At 36.1% G+C, this 14,456-nt stretch overlaps 1 protein-coding gene across 1 annotated transcript in view; it reads right to left on the reverse strand.

Moving 5' to 3' along the window:
* Positions 1–11,595, reverse strand: part of Scn2a (sodium voltage-gated channel alpha subunit 2) — a 124,008-nt gene extending 112,413 nt beyond the window's left edge. Inside the window, exon 1 of the mRNA XM_070021800.1 lies at positions 11,368–11,595. The gene's annotated coding sequence lies outside the window, so the exon portion shown is untranslated. The remainder of the gene's footprint in view (positions 1–11,367) is intronic.
* Positions 11,596–14,456: the final 2,861 nt, after the last annotated feature.

Raw genomic sequence — 14,456 nt, forward strand, 5'->3', positions numbered from 1 at the left:
CCCAAATCCATCACCCAAGAGACAGACAGCTGGAACCCCGGCCGCCTCTCCTGGGGTGGGCGGAGGGAGTGCTACACTCACACCATGCATCACAACCCAGCTTGAGGAGAACCTGGCGCCCCACTGCGCAGGTCTGAAGCTTAGGAGCATTACTCCTCAAGAGAGGAGAGAAATCCACTCAGGTGGACTCACACGGGCGTGGTCCGAAGAAGAGGGTCTTTCCTGAAGGAAGGGGGACGATGACAAGTAAGCTCTGTGTCTCACCCCTGCCTCTCCGATGAACAAGGAGACTCGCCAAAGGTGGGGAGTGAAGCTGGTTAGACAACCATGGAGCTTACAGAACGCCCAGTTTTTGCAGCATTATTTACCATAGCTTAAGATAGCTAAAATATTATTTACCATAGCTAAGATGCCCCTCAGTAGATTAATGGATCAAGAAACACACACACACACACACACACACACACACACACACACACACACACACACACACACACTGGAATTCTATGCCTCCATCAAAAACAATGACATCACCCCATTTGTAAGCCAGGCCCAAAGAAACACAGTCTCATGGTTTCCCTTATTTGCAATAGCTAGTATATGTCTGGGATAAGCAGAAAAGGTCAAAAGCTATGTGCATATGACTAGATAAGATGATGTTAAGCGAAATGAACCCCAAGATAGGGACACAAGTCATTTTTTCTTTCTTGCTATTGTTTCTAATTTATTTATATTTGTACCATGTGATTTTTTTGTTGCTTTGTATATTCCTGCCCCACGGTATAACCACTGTTTTCACTGTATTTGATGTTGGTGTCCTGCATCTTGTATATACACTTCTCTAATTTGGGGAGGGGAAGGGAAAAAATAAAATGCTTAAATATGGATACAGGTTGACCCATTGTAACAATGAGATGTACAAGACAATATGTTGAAAACGAACTTTACAATTTAGTTGGGGTTGGGGGGTGTGTGGTTGTGGAGGTGGGAGGGAAGGAATGGTAGGGGAAAAACAAAGGAGGAGGCAAGAATGCTTGATAGGAAATGTACTCATTACCTTGCTCATGTAACTGTAACCCTCTGTACAGTATTTTTACAATAAACAAACATATTTAAAAAAACCCAGGCAATAGATACAAATAGGCATCATATAGAAGACAAAATGTATTCTAATAAAAATAGCCAAAATGTTCATCTCCAATTAAGCAAATGGATTTTTATTTTTATTTGTTTTTGGGTCCGGTCGTGGAGCCTGAACTCTGGGCCTGGGCGCTGTCCCTCAGCTCTTCAGCTCAAGGCTAGCACTCTACCACTTGAGCCACAGTGCCACTTCCAGCTTTTTTTTTTTCTTTTTTCTTTTTTGCTTATGTGGTGCTGAGGAATCGAACCCAGGGCCTCAGGCATGCAAGGCAAGCACTCTACCACTGAGCCACCTTCCCAGCCCCCATGGATTTTTATTTTTAACTACCAAATCTGGAAAACTATAATGCATCAGTCATGTATTGTCATACTCACAAAAATTAGTATTCACATAAAATGCTGTTGGAAAGTGCTAAAAACTAACATTTTTCTATGTGGCAATTACACACACACACACACACACACACACACACACACACACACACACACAACTTTTTAATCCACCAATTCAGATCTGGAAATCCTTATTAAAACACAATAAAATATCTATAAAATATATTATTAATTTCTTGGAACTAAAAAACACCATTAATGTAATTATTGAAAATAAGTATTAATTGGCATTTTTCCAATTCGAGCTAAATTAAGCCGTGTTTTTATAATCGGTAAAAATCTATATTTTTCTCTGTTGATGGAGGTGTATCAGAGTTGTTCAGGAAACAGCTGAGAAAACAACACTTGGATCAGTTAATTTTTTAAAAAAATTATCTTTAAGGACAAAGAAGTTACAATTCAACATTAGTTTCTGACTACAGTGCATCCTGATCAATGTCATTGTTCCCTCATTCTCCTCCATCCTCCCAGCTTGATTCATCCCTGAGTAACAAAATGTTAGAAGTAATTACTCAAGGTGTAAATTAAATGAAAAATTTCGTTCTGATACTTATTTGTATGTTGCTGTAGACACTGAAAAATTCAATTGCACACAATGTATTCAAGTTCTAAACCTACTTAATACAATCCTAGGGATTTAATATGTTGTCAAGGACATTTTTTTCTGATTATCATTTTTAATGATACTACAACTATTTGAATCGTTTCCCTCTAGACAAGAATTCTGAATTTGGAATTTCTAAGGTGTGAATAATCCATCTTCATATTTTCTGAAATCTTCAAACTAAACACTTTGGGTATTTGGACCTTTTTCTAAATATGATGTTGCCCATATGTCCTGGTGAGATTTTTGCATTTATCTTTTACTTTCTAAATTATATCTTTATTTCTGGATTTAGAGACTTCTCTTTATTTATTATCAGCTTGCTATATATTTAAGATATACATTATTGTGTTTTACTTAAATGGTGTAGGTATCACTAACAGACTTCCATTTTCATTTAGCCCATCAAGTTTCTGTCTTTGAAAATGAACTTGGGTTTTTCTGAAAATGATTACTTTTATTTTATCAGACTCGTTTCAACTTCAAATTTGTTGAGGATGTAGAAAATTCTTGTCTTGGGCTACAGGAGTAGTGTCAGAAACACAGATCCCTTATTGAAAGCCATTTGACAAGCCTTGGCAAAAGCAAATAGGTTTCCTATAATCTGTTTGTGCTGGCCAAGGCAATAAGATTATACTATTTACTAACAAATGTTTCTGCACAGAATTGACTTCCTTGGAAACTCAGCTTCAAAAGTCAAAGAATTGACACAAAAGTCATCAACAAATTTGGTTATATCAAGGAGAGTAATTCTACTTTCTTTGATTAATGTTTTTTATCTAGTTGGTGGCCATTTTACCTTTTGACTTTCTAACATAAACCATTTGATTCATGATTTAAATATAGGCCATGACAAAATTCTCTTCTGGACTTTCCTCTCTTTTAACCCTTAGAAAAGAGGCAACCATACAATTCAGTTTACCCAAGAAACATTCCTGATTTAGACTGGTGGTTCCTGACAGAAATTAACTAACAAACAACGTTGGTTGTAGTTTATGTGATATGGTTTTTTTGTTTTGTTTTGTTTTGTTTTTGTCAGTTGTGGAGCTTGAACTCTGGGCCTGGGCTCTGTCCCTCAGCAATTCAGCTCACAGCTAGTGCTCTACCACTTGAACCACAGAGCCACTTCCGTGGATATGTTTTAAAGTCAGCATGCTCATGAAACAATACTTCTGGACTTTTAATATTGTTGAGCAGGAAATAGTGTATGTAGGACTAAGCACTTGTCTGGCAAATCCTAACTGCCTGTAAGTAACAGGAATTTATTACTCAATTCTCTGTCTGTAGGAGATGCAGAAAAAAAGGAGTCAAACATCTAGCTAATAGGATAGTTCTGTTTGGAGAACCATCATCTTTGTTCCACACTGGATTACTTCATGCCTGTTATTTCACCTATTAACACCAGTTAATCAGAGAAGGGAAGTATTAATCTTCTCTTACCATAATGTTATCCTAAACTCTTTTTTCATGTTTGGCCAACCAACTTACTCTTCTTCCTACATACTTAATAAGAGCTTTGTTATTCCGTTGTCACTCTCTCATACATATCACCAACACAAGATAAATCCAGACATAACTACTACCACCAAGATAGGCTCACAGGAAAAGCATCTCATAATCTCAAATGACTGTAGATACCAAAGAAAGGCTTACTAATTCAAAGCAATAATAATAATTGAGACAATTATTCTTGATAATGATTGTCCTACAGTCATATTAAAATAAATTTCTCTTTTAGCACTATGAATAACATTTTGTAACTCGAATTAATGTTTTCTTACCCTCGAATTTTAAAAAATACTTTTGATAGACAAATTATATTTAACTATCTTTCTTAAACTATTTCCTTTAGAATTTTCATAAATTAACAAAATTGTTCCACATGATGGATTGTTTTCTTTGTGATTAGTAATTAGTTCTTCTTTGGAGTTAAGGTCTTAGTTGAAAAATTAAATAAATATTACTGGAAATTCTGTAGCATTGATTCACAAATTCTACCTCTATTTCTGGTTTCATGGATCTCCAAATATCGCAAATATGAACTGGTAAATGGGATGACATTAATGTGTGGATATTACAGAGGCAAGAAATCAGATTTTACCTTTCAATTTTAATAAAATTTTACTTCATGGTTTTGACAAGTTGTATTTTCTGACATAAAAATATTTTCATAGGCACTACTCTATTGTCATCTCACTCATTATTACTTAAAAATATGTAAAACTTGGATACTCCTTTAAGAAACCTAATAAATTATTATATTTGAATTATTAAAGATCTCACTTACTTTCATTCTTATTCTGCTGTTTTTTCTCTTTTGAATCATAAGCTATACCTTTTGCCAACCTAAGCTTATCATTTTCATAAGCTTTACTATCATTGAATTTTAAAAAAAGTTAGAGAAGAAAGTACAAACTTATGTTACAGAGGTAACACACGTGATGTATATTGACAAAATCTATATCTACAGTATTTTAAAATGCAAAGTCCACTTCAAATCTCACAAGTCTTTTTTATAAAATTGATTTTTCTTTGAAGTAAACTCATTTGTAACTGTCATCTTTATTTAAGTCAGAATAAATAAATGCATTAATAATTCAAGACCAAGTTGTGATAATATCAAGGAAATTAATTATTTTTTCTATTGATAGCATGTGAAAGTGGTTTACAACTGTTAGTAGTGTTTGTGACTTTGGTTATGAAACATATCCAAGAGAAATTTTAGGAGACCTTGATATATATCTTCTAGCATATTTACTTGGCATTAAAAGGTAAAACTCTTTCAAGATTTGCTCCAATATTTTACCTGATTTATAATAACACCATTCTAGAGTAGACATTATTCAATGGGAATTAACAACAAGGTCAAATACGCTATTTGGTTGCTTTGAAAGTGGTCCAAATCGAGAAGCAATGACTTGGGTTTGCTGTGCCGTTAGCATTCACCAAAGAACCTCTAGTTCTAGGCATTGGTCACAGCCTCCTGTGGGAGTATAGCAGATGTGTTCATGAAATTAAGTCAGATAATCAGAGAGCCCATCCACATTCTCAAAAACAACTGTGCTGCTGCTCTAAAATGATGGATATATAAGAATTCTGAAATCAACTGGGTTATGAATTCAAGATGGCAGCAATAACCTGAATTCATTAATATTTGGGTTTATAAAACCACACACACAATTTTAATACCATCCTTTTAAATAAGGAATTGGAGCTAGATGAAGATGCTCTCACTTATAAGATTTAGAAGCTAAATGAGGCACCACACACAGGACTCCTGGCTGGGAGATCACTGGCTCCAGGCCGCGCATCTCATCACCACCAGCTCCCACTCGGTGTGCACAGAGCGGCGGCGCGCGCCGGTTTACCTGAGGTACGTGGGCCATGTGTGGTGGGTTGGTGTATGCCGGCTGGACGTGAGAAGGATGGATGGTGAACACCGTCTGTTGTGCTGTGGGGAAACTGTTCTGTGGCGACTGTGTGTTGGAGGTTGGCGTTATGGCGGGTGGGGTGGGCGCCAGCCCCGCGTGGTAAATAGCTGGTTGTTGCTGTGGGCTGGCCAGGTGGAGAGCCTGGGCGGCCTGGTGCTGAGGGCATTGAGCAGGTGTAAACTTTTTTTTTCTGCCTTAACAGAGTTTCCCAGAGTCAGCTCTAAGAGAAATGAAGTTATTAACTAGTACCTCACCTCTGTGTCATTCTCAGCCCTCCTCCTCATATATATATATATATATATATATATATATATATATATATATATATAGAGAGAGAGAGAGAGAGAGAGAGAGAGAGAGAGAGAGAGAGAGAGTTCATTTCTCAGTTCATATATATATATATAATATTATATATAATATATATTATGAACCGAGAAATGAACTCTTTCAAAATGCTACAGTGTCAAAGAGGGATTTATCAACACTCCTGCTTTCTTCCAGATTTCATCCTGTCCTTCCATGACTTGTGAGTGCGGGGGATTCCTAGAGATCAGCTCTAGCAAAGACAAGAGAGGATTCTGGAACTGCTAGTGCAAAGAAAAAAAGCTGCTGGTAGGAAGATTCATAAAGGATGTTAATAGAGAAGTTGGTGACTACCATGACTTCTTTTTTCTTGCTACTTGGATCTTGGTGAAATTAGTGAATTATAGAAGGAAGGAGCTTGATAACTAATTCAGATGCTAGCAAACTAGAACTTAATACTCATGCTTGTTAAGTACAATAGATAGGTGTTGGTCTAGTCCAATTCAAGTTCGAATAGAACCTTGTCACTATGATAAAGAACTGGTAACAGTAATAATCATGAACTAGTATTATCAGCCTCTCTTCAAGGACTAATGTGATAAAACTATGCTCTGCAGGAAAGTGCTTTGCTACTGAGGATTAATTATTTATTACAGAAAGTCCATATGTCACAAATAGCCTCTTGTGAGGAAACAACTGATTTAAGTAGAAGACACATTTTGTGTGAAAATACGGCACAGAGGGGTTACAATTACATGAGCAAGGTAATGAGTACATTTCTTACCAAGCATTGTTGCCTTCTCTATTTCCCCTTACCATCCCTTCCCATCTCCCCACCCACTCCCCCCCACCCTGAGCCAAAGTTGTAAAGTTCATTTTTTGACATAACGACTTGTACATCTTATTGTTACAATGGGTCCACCTATATCCCTATTTAAACGATTTGTTTTTCCCCTTCCCCTCCACAAATTATACCAACATCAAATACAGTGAAAGCAGGGGTTATACTGTGGGGGAGGGACATACAAAGCAACAAAGAAATCATCTTATAAATGTGCTAGAAACAATACCAAGAAAGAAAAAACATTTAAGTCCTTATCTTGGGGTTCATTTCATCTATCATCAACCTATCTGACTGTTTCTGCTTGTCTCAGACATATACTAGTTATTGCAAATAAGGGAAACAATGGGACCTATGTTTCTTTGGGCCTGGCTTACTTCACTTAATATAATTTTTTCCAAGTCTTTCCATTTCCTAACAAATGGGGCAATGTCATTCTTTCTGATGGAGGCATAGAATTCCATTGTGTATATATACCACATTTTCTTGATCCTTTCATCTACGGAGGGGCATCTGGGTTGGTTCCATATCTTAGTTATGGTAAATAACGCTGCAATAAACATAGTCATGCTGGTAGCTTTAGTATGGCTGGCAGCTTTAGTATGGTCTTGTTTGTGATCCGTAAATGCCCAAAAGTGGGATTGCTGGGTCATAGGGGAGCTCTATGTGGAGTCTTTTGAGGAACCTCCATACTGCTTTCCAAAGTGGTTGAACAAGTTTACACTCCCACCAACAATGCAATAGGGTTCCCTTCTGGCCACATCCCCTCCAGCATCTGTTGTATTAGAGTTCTTGATTATAGCCATTCTAACTAGGGTGAGGTGGTATCTCAATGTTGTTTTGATTTGCATTTCTTTTATGGCTAGGGAGGCTGAGCATTTCCTCAAGCTGATTCAAAACTTTGGCAAAGAAGAAACATTTTATCTTACAGACAAAGATTTAATTTGCAAGAACAAGCCACTCAAAACGAGTTACAGCAGGTTTCTTGTGTATAACTACTCACCCCTTCTTCCTGTCTTAAAATTTGAAGAGCTACTGAAACTTTCTTCTGCCTCTTAAAATACTACTTTTGTTTCTTCTTTCCTCAAGTTTTTCTTTACCAATTTCATATCCTTATTCTAAAAAAGAGCTTATGTTTCTCTGATCCTAAACAAATACAAATTTTTCTTCACGGTACCTTCTTCCTCCAGAAACCTTAGAATAATAACTTTTTTAATATGGTAAACTTAAAATTTCTCTCTCTTCCTAAACTTCTAAACTTCTCTGTCTCCTGTCTGTTTTTGCCTTTCTCTGACACCCTTTGTTTCTGTATATGTATATGTATATATATATATATATATATATATATATATATAGTCTCCATATGTGTGTGTGTGTGTGTGTGTGTGTGTGTGTGTGTACTGCCAGTACTGAAACTTGAACTCAGAGCCTTGTGCTTAGCTTTTCCACACAAAGTCTAGTGCTCTACAACTTGAGCCACACATTCACGTCTGTATTTGTGCTGGCTAATTGGATAAAAATTTCTTGAATAGTCTGCTTGGACTAACTTTTAACCTAAACCCTAATCTCAGCCTCTTGAGTAGCAAGGGTTATAGGAATGAGTCACCAATATTTGGCTAAACCTCTTCTCTTAAGGGTTATCCATGACTTCATGACCAGAATTAAGATGAACAGCTTTGCTTACTTTGTTAAACAACTCCTTCATGGAGTTTTTACTATTGTTGGCCCTTGTTTTGATATTTAATTTACCCAATTTACCTCATGTGGCATTATTGTTCCCCACCCTTTCTAATTATTTTTCCACAAGTGACTTTTCTAGTTTACTCCCTAAATCCTAAAATTATATTCTCAAAATATCCCTCAATAATGTGTATTCAGGGGGCTGGGAAGATGGCTCAGTGGTAGAGTGCTTTCCTTGCATGAGGTCTTGGGTTCAATTCCTCAGCACCACATAAGCAGAAAAAGCTGGAAGTGGAAGTGGTGCTGTGGCTCAAGTGGTAGAGTGTTGGCCTTGAGCTGAAGAGCTGAGGGACAGCGCCCAGACCCAGAGTTCAGGCCCACCATTAACAAAAAAAATGTGTATTCATGTGCAATCTCATTCTTGTTCATACCTTCAAATAATCCATATGTTCAGTTTTAATGTGTAACTTGATGTCTGGACATAAAATTTTCAGTTTTTATACATCTTCATGTAAGAGCTTGTGTCAATATGTCAAATGCTTAATATTGAGAGCCTAATTTATTATCTTTATAATTTCTTCCCCAGGGGAAAATAACAAGAGAAGAAAACAACACATAAAATTATCAATCAGATTGAGTTATCATTCTCTATAGATTTCCTGTTCAACTCCAAGTAAGTCAATCTGCATCCCTATTTAAGAATTTTGTTTTTTCCTTTCCCCTCCCCAAATTATAGAAGTCTATATACAAGATGCAAAATCAAATACAGTGAAAACAGTGGTTATACCATGGGGCAGGAATATACAAAGCAACAAAAAAAATCACATGGTACATTATAAATACACCAGAAACAATAGCAAGAAAGAAAAAACTTCTGATCCCATTCACTTTCCCATTTTTCTGGTCCCTCAAGTTTGAGTGTGTAGCATTTTGAGCTATGACAGTATCTATCTATGGATGTTTCCATCTTAAACTTTTTGAGGTAAACTTCATGATCATTTCTCCACCTCTATTATGGACAGTTCTCAGTACATATGAGGTACTCTGTAAATATTCTGTGCAGAAGACATGTTTTAATCTACTTTTATTAAGATAACTAAAGAAGCAGGCTGTACCTATTAAGTGAAAAAAAGAAGGAAGGCCAAGACATCAGATGACAATTTGTGTCATCATATGAATCTATATGTATAGTCTATTCTTTTGAGGAGAAGAAATAGAATTAGGAGCTAGAATATGGCCTTTTGTGTCATTCATGGGTGTGGGGTAGAATGGTTTACAAAATTTAATAATGTAATGATGACATAAAGAAAGAGAGTTTAATTTAGATTCCTTTAGTTTCTTTGGCAAGAACGCGGAGAAAATTTAGCACTGCATCTAATATACCAATGAGTAGCTTACATACTGAAAGAAATTATTTTATAGAATTTACCTAGAGAGTCTCAATGAGAGATAAACAGATACAGACCGAGAAATAGAGAGAGAAATTCAATATCAGCATACCTAAAACCTGGTATGTACAATCTAGATGTGTTCACAGTAAATTTGCTACTCCTGTGGAAGACACTGAAATTGCCAAACTGTGTTCTAGCTTTACTTGATTTTACTATGTAACTCTAAATGTGAAAATCCATTTCATGTGAAATCCACTTAATCTCTCAGTCATGATTGCTTTTCCTTAAAATATAAGATGGACAAATGCTAAGACAATAAGTGGGATTCTATTTCTCACATATATATGTACACACACACACACACACACACACACACATATCCATGTTAAACTGAAATGCTTTATCAATTCTACCTAAGATTTTTCCTCCCCGTGGTCCAAACCATTTCATAAAGTCATTCCCCATGGCTTACGCAGCCTCTGACACAGCACAACTACCCCTTTATAGGAAAGCAATGACTGAGACAGAAACAGCTTGATAACACCCCCACCTCTTGCCACCCGCACCATAACCATCACCATTGCTCTCTCTCCTCTCTCTTTCCCCCCTCTCACGCACACACACATCTTCCCACAAGGAGAAGCATTTAAAACCAGTTTTACAAGTGTATTAAAACTGTATTGAAATGCAATGAATTTGATCTAAATGACAACCATTGGCTCTTACTTATTAGATTTCTATATTTTTTCCTGATTTTTCCTGTAGCAAATAAAAAAAGATTTCAGGGAAGTCACAAGCAGAAGCAAGGCTGTTGCATGCATATTCTAGTTCCTGAGTCATTCCACTCTTCAACACAGCTAATGTCACATGACCTAAAATAATTTAAAACATGAACACCTTCCACAGTATCAACGATCCTAAATGCCCACTGTCCTGTTATTAAAACCAAGGAAAATCCATTTTTCAGCAATTAATGTGTTTTCAGTTTACTCTTCATGTTTATCTTGGGGGATGGGGAGTGACTGTGCTATCATTCCAAGTCTACTAAACACATTACATAAATCTTCATTCATGGGAGGGAAGTGATTCACGTCTTATTTCTAAAAGGTAGAAACAGAAGCACAAATAATCCATACCATCTCTGTCAGCAGGAATTGTTCAGAAGGCCGGTGGCTCAGGATGTTGGCTGCCTCCAGGCTGCTATCAGGAGGCAGAGCCACTGCCATGTTAATCTGCTTCATTACATCTCTATGATTTGTTCAACGCATTAAGGAGCAGCATTTCCCTCGTGAGGGGAAGGCTCATTCCTCACTTTGAAATCCTTACCTTTAAAAGGTAAACAAACGCAGCCATAGATTGATACTTAAGATAGAAAAGCCAACAAAATAGTGAAACACCAATAATCATGATAAGAGCTCATTTTGCTTTGCCTAGAAGAATTTTTAAATGCAGAACTGCCAGAATTAGAGCTTTGGAATGCTTAGATCTAAAGGCAAGATTACAAATCCCGTCTCATTTTCAATACCATTATTAACATAGATAACAATTCAAGAATAGGCCAAAAATAGAATCATTCTGGCTTACCTGAAATAAAGGGAACTCTAAATCATAGCACAGAATCCATGGGTGTGTTGAATATGATGTCTTCAGTGCAGTTCTGTAGAATTTTGACTAGAGCAGGAAGTAAAATTTCACATGTGTTCTCTCCCCACTAAAGAAAGAAACAAAAAAACAATAAAGGACGATCACAGCATCCTTTCTGCTTCTGCCTTAGCTTTCTGTTCTGACACTCACTCGATGGAACCCACTGTCTGTTAGAAAACAGCATGCTGAAATGAAAAAATAAATAAATAAATCTAAGGCAGCCTCTTGCACGACAGCTCCATCTCCTGGTCATGAGTGGAACCACTGAATTCAAGTTCTTTTGGCAATGCAGCATTTGGCAAGCATGATTACATGGTGCAGATCCCATAATTCCACTGTATTTGAAATTGACTACCCCAATTTATTTAAAATTAAGAGTTTAAGAAGGATTATGGTATGGATTTTTAAATTTATAACTCTAATTTTAGGGTTTCCTTTAATTTGTTTACAGCACATTTGCGTTCATAGCATTTTAAAAAATGTAGTGACTTACATTTATTTCACTTTATATTCTATCTGAAACTGTAGTTTGTATCTCCTACCAAAATGATTTTAGTTGTAGTTTCACCTCATGGTGAAAAAAGTCTAAGTATTTTCTTACTAGAGAAGTCCTGTGATATACTGTTATCGTTTAGAGAAATGTTGGAGGATTAAAGTTAATAAAAGAAAAACCAAATGAATAAAAGACAGTCTTGGAGATCTTTAGTCAACCAAATTCAATCCAACTCATTTCAAATGGACAAATCTCAAATTGTACATTGTAACTGTATATTAAATTTAGCAATTGTAGTATACTAAAATGTGAACTAGGATCTTATTATAAGGATATAAACCAAAGTTTTACTTGATATATGGTATGCTTAGCATGTTATTTGTTTAATTACTTAATTTTCTATGGCCAGTGGTGAAGTACTAGTTCATTAAAAATGGGAGGGGGTTTGTGAATAAAAAAGGAAAATAGAACAAATGTACAGCAGAATATCCAATGTACATATATGATGAAGCAAATAGGAGACCTGAAATGAGTCTGAAGAGAAAGAGCAGATGGGACAAATCTTGATCAAGTAACACCCAATATAGAAATGGGATGTTAAATCTTGATATTTGGTATAAGCTCTAGAAATTTAGAAATTAAAAATTAAAAATATTGTTTCAAATTTTTAAATAAGATTTTTATTGTGAGAATACTGTATAGAGGAGGGGCTACAGTTACATGAGCAAGGTAATGAGTACATTTCTTATCAAGCATTGTTGTCTCCTTTGTTTTCCCCTACCATCCCTTCCCTCCCATCTCCACAACTAAAGCTACATCCCCCACCCTCTCCTAAATTGTAAAGTTCGTTTTTCAACATAGCGTCTTTTAAAAAATGAAATTAAAATATGGGAAATTCCTCCCTCCTGTTTTCCCACAATACCATTTAAGTAGAAACACAACCAAATTCCATACAAAAGTTTTCTGTGTGGTGGGAAGGGAGGTGAAACACTGGGAGAGAATGAGTTTTCTGGAAACCCTTCATTTACAAGTATAGTGATGCTGTCCATGGTACTGAAACACAATTTCTGAGCACATAGAGGATTCTAAGGCTTAAACTAGTTTGAAATGTAGCTCTCATGAGGTGTGATGTAAATGTTAGTCTTAAAATCTCTAGGTTAAGCAAGATAAATGATAACATCTAATATACAAATGTGTTATATTTTGTCCATAAATGCACATATGCCAATCAGAATCCATGATGTAAATAATCCTTTCTCTGGCTCCTTTATATTTCATTTCCCACTTAGGAAAATTCTTATACAGTCTATGCCTCCATTATCAGATGAGGAATGGAGGCCTACTCTACAGAAACTTATTAAGTGCTAATTAATAAATAAGTCCTAAAATATTACCTTGCTTGTTTTTTTCAGTATCAGTATTAAACCTATAGCCTGACAGTACTCAGTAAAGACCCTGTGACTAACCTAACCCTCAATCTTTTTCTTACATTTAGCTCTATAATATTATTAGGACATGTTGATATGGTTTAAAAAACATACTAATAACATTGTGCAAATGAATAATTAAAGTGACTTGCATCATCAAAGCAGTCTAGTGTGTGCCTCTAGCTTGTTCATGACAATTTTCTGTGCTAATGTAAGATATAAGACACAGTTATAAACACCTGGGGCATATTAATTATGACATTTTCCTCAAACTTTCCTCTCAACTGTTTCTGATGTTGAATGGATAAAATTACAGCCTAAAATACCACAAACATAAAAGATCATTAAAAGCACAAACATAAAGTATCATTAAAACCTCACTTTAGGTATTTTATAATAATGCATAAAAGAGTTAAACATTTTTTTCTTAACAAAGTAATTCTTTTCCCTATTATTTATTTATTTATTTATTTATTTGTCAGTCGTGGGGCCTGAACTCTGGGCCTGGGCGTTGTCCCTCAGCTCTTCAGCTCAAGGCTAGTGCTCTACCACTTGAGCTGCAACTCCACTTCTGGCTTTTTCTGCTTATGTGGTGCTGAGGAATTGAATCCAGGGCCTCATGCATGTGAGGCAAGCACTCTAGCACTGAGTCACCTTCCCAGCCCCTTCCTCATTATTTTAAAGGTTGATGTTTTTGTTTACTCATGAAGAATATTTGTATAACTTACCCTGAAATTGTGGGCATCTTTATACATGCCTCCACATATTTCTAGGGGTCATGTGACACTGCAATATGAATAATCCTATTAAGTTGTACATGGGCTCCACATTGTTCACTTCCCTCATTCTGGTCAGGCTTTAGAACTCCCTCCTGAGTGAACCTAGCCCTAACTCCTAACTTCATCCATACACTCTCTACATTTTCTCCCTGGCATGCTGTGTATTCTTTAAAGAAAATGTAAATTCCATGAAGATGATTTGGTCATTTCTACAAGTTTGACTAATACCTAAAGGCTAAAAGCTGATAGAAGAAAAAACAAATGATTGTCTTACATATAGAATACTTGTATCCTTTTTATGTATTTATAATCACTGTGATGTTAATTCAT

Source organism: Dipodomys merriami, unplaced genomic scaffold, assembly GCF_024711535.1.
Source record: "Dipodomys merriami isolate MVZ:Mamm:240054 unplaced genomic scaffold, mDipMer1.0.p SCAF_1, whole genome shotgun sequence".
NCBI classification, from domain to species: Eukaryota; Metazoa; Chordata; class Mammalia; order Rodentia; family Heteromyidae; genus Dipodomys; species Dipodomys merriami.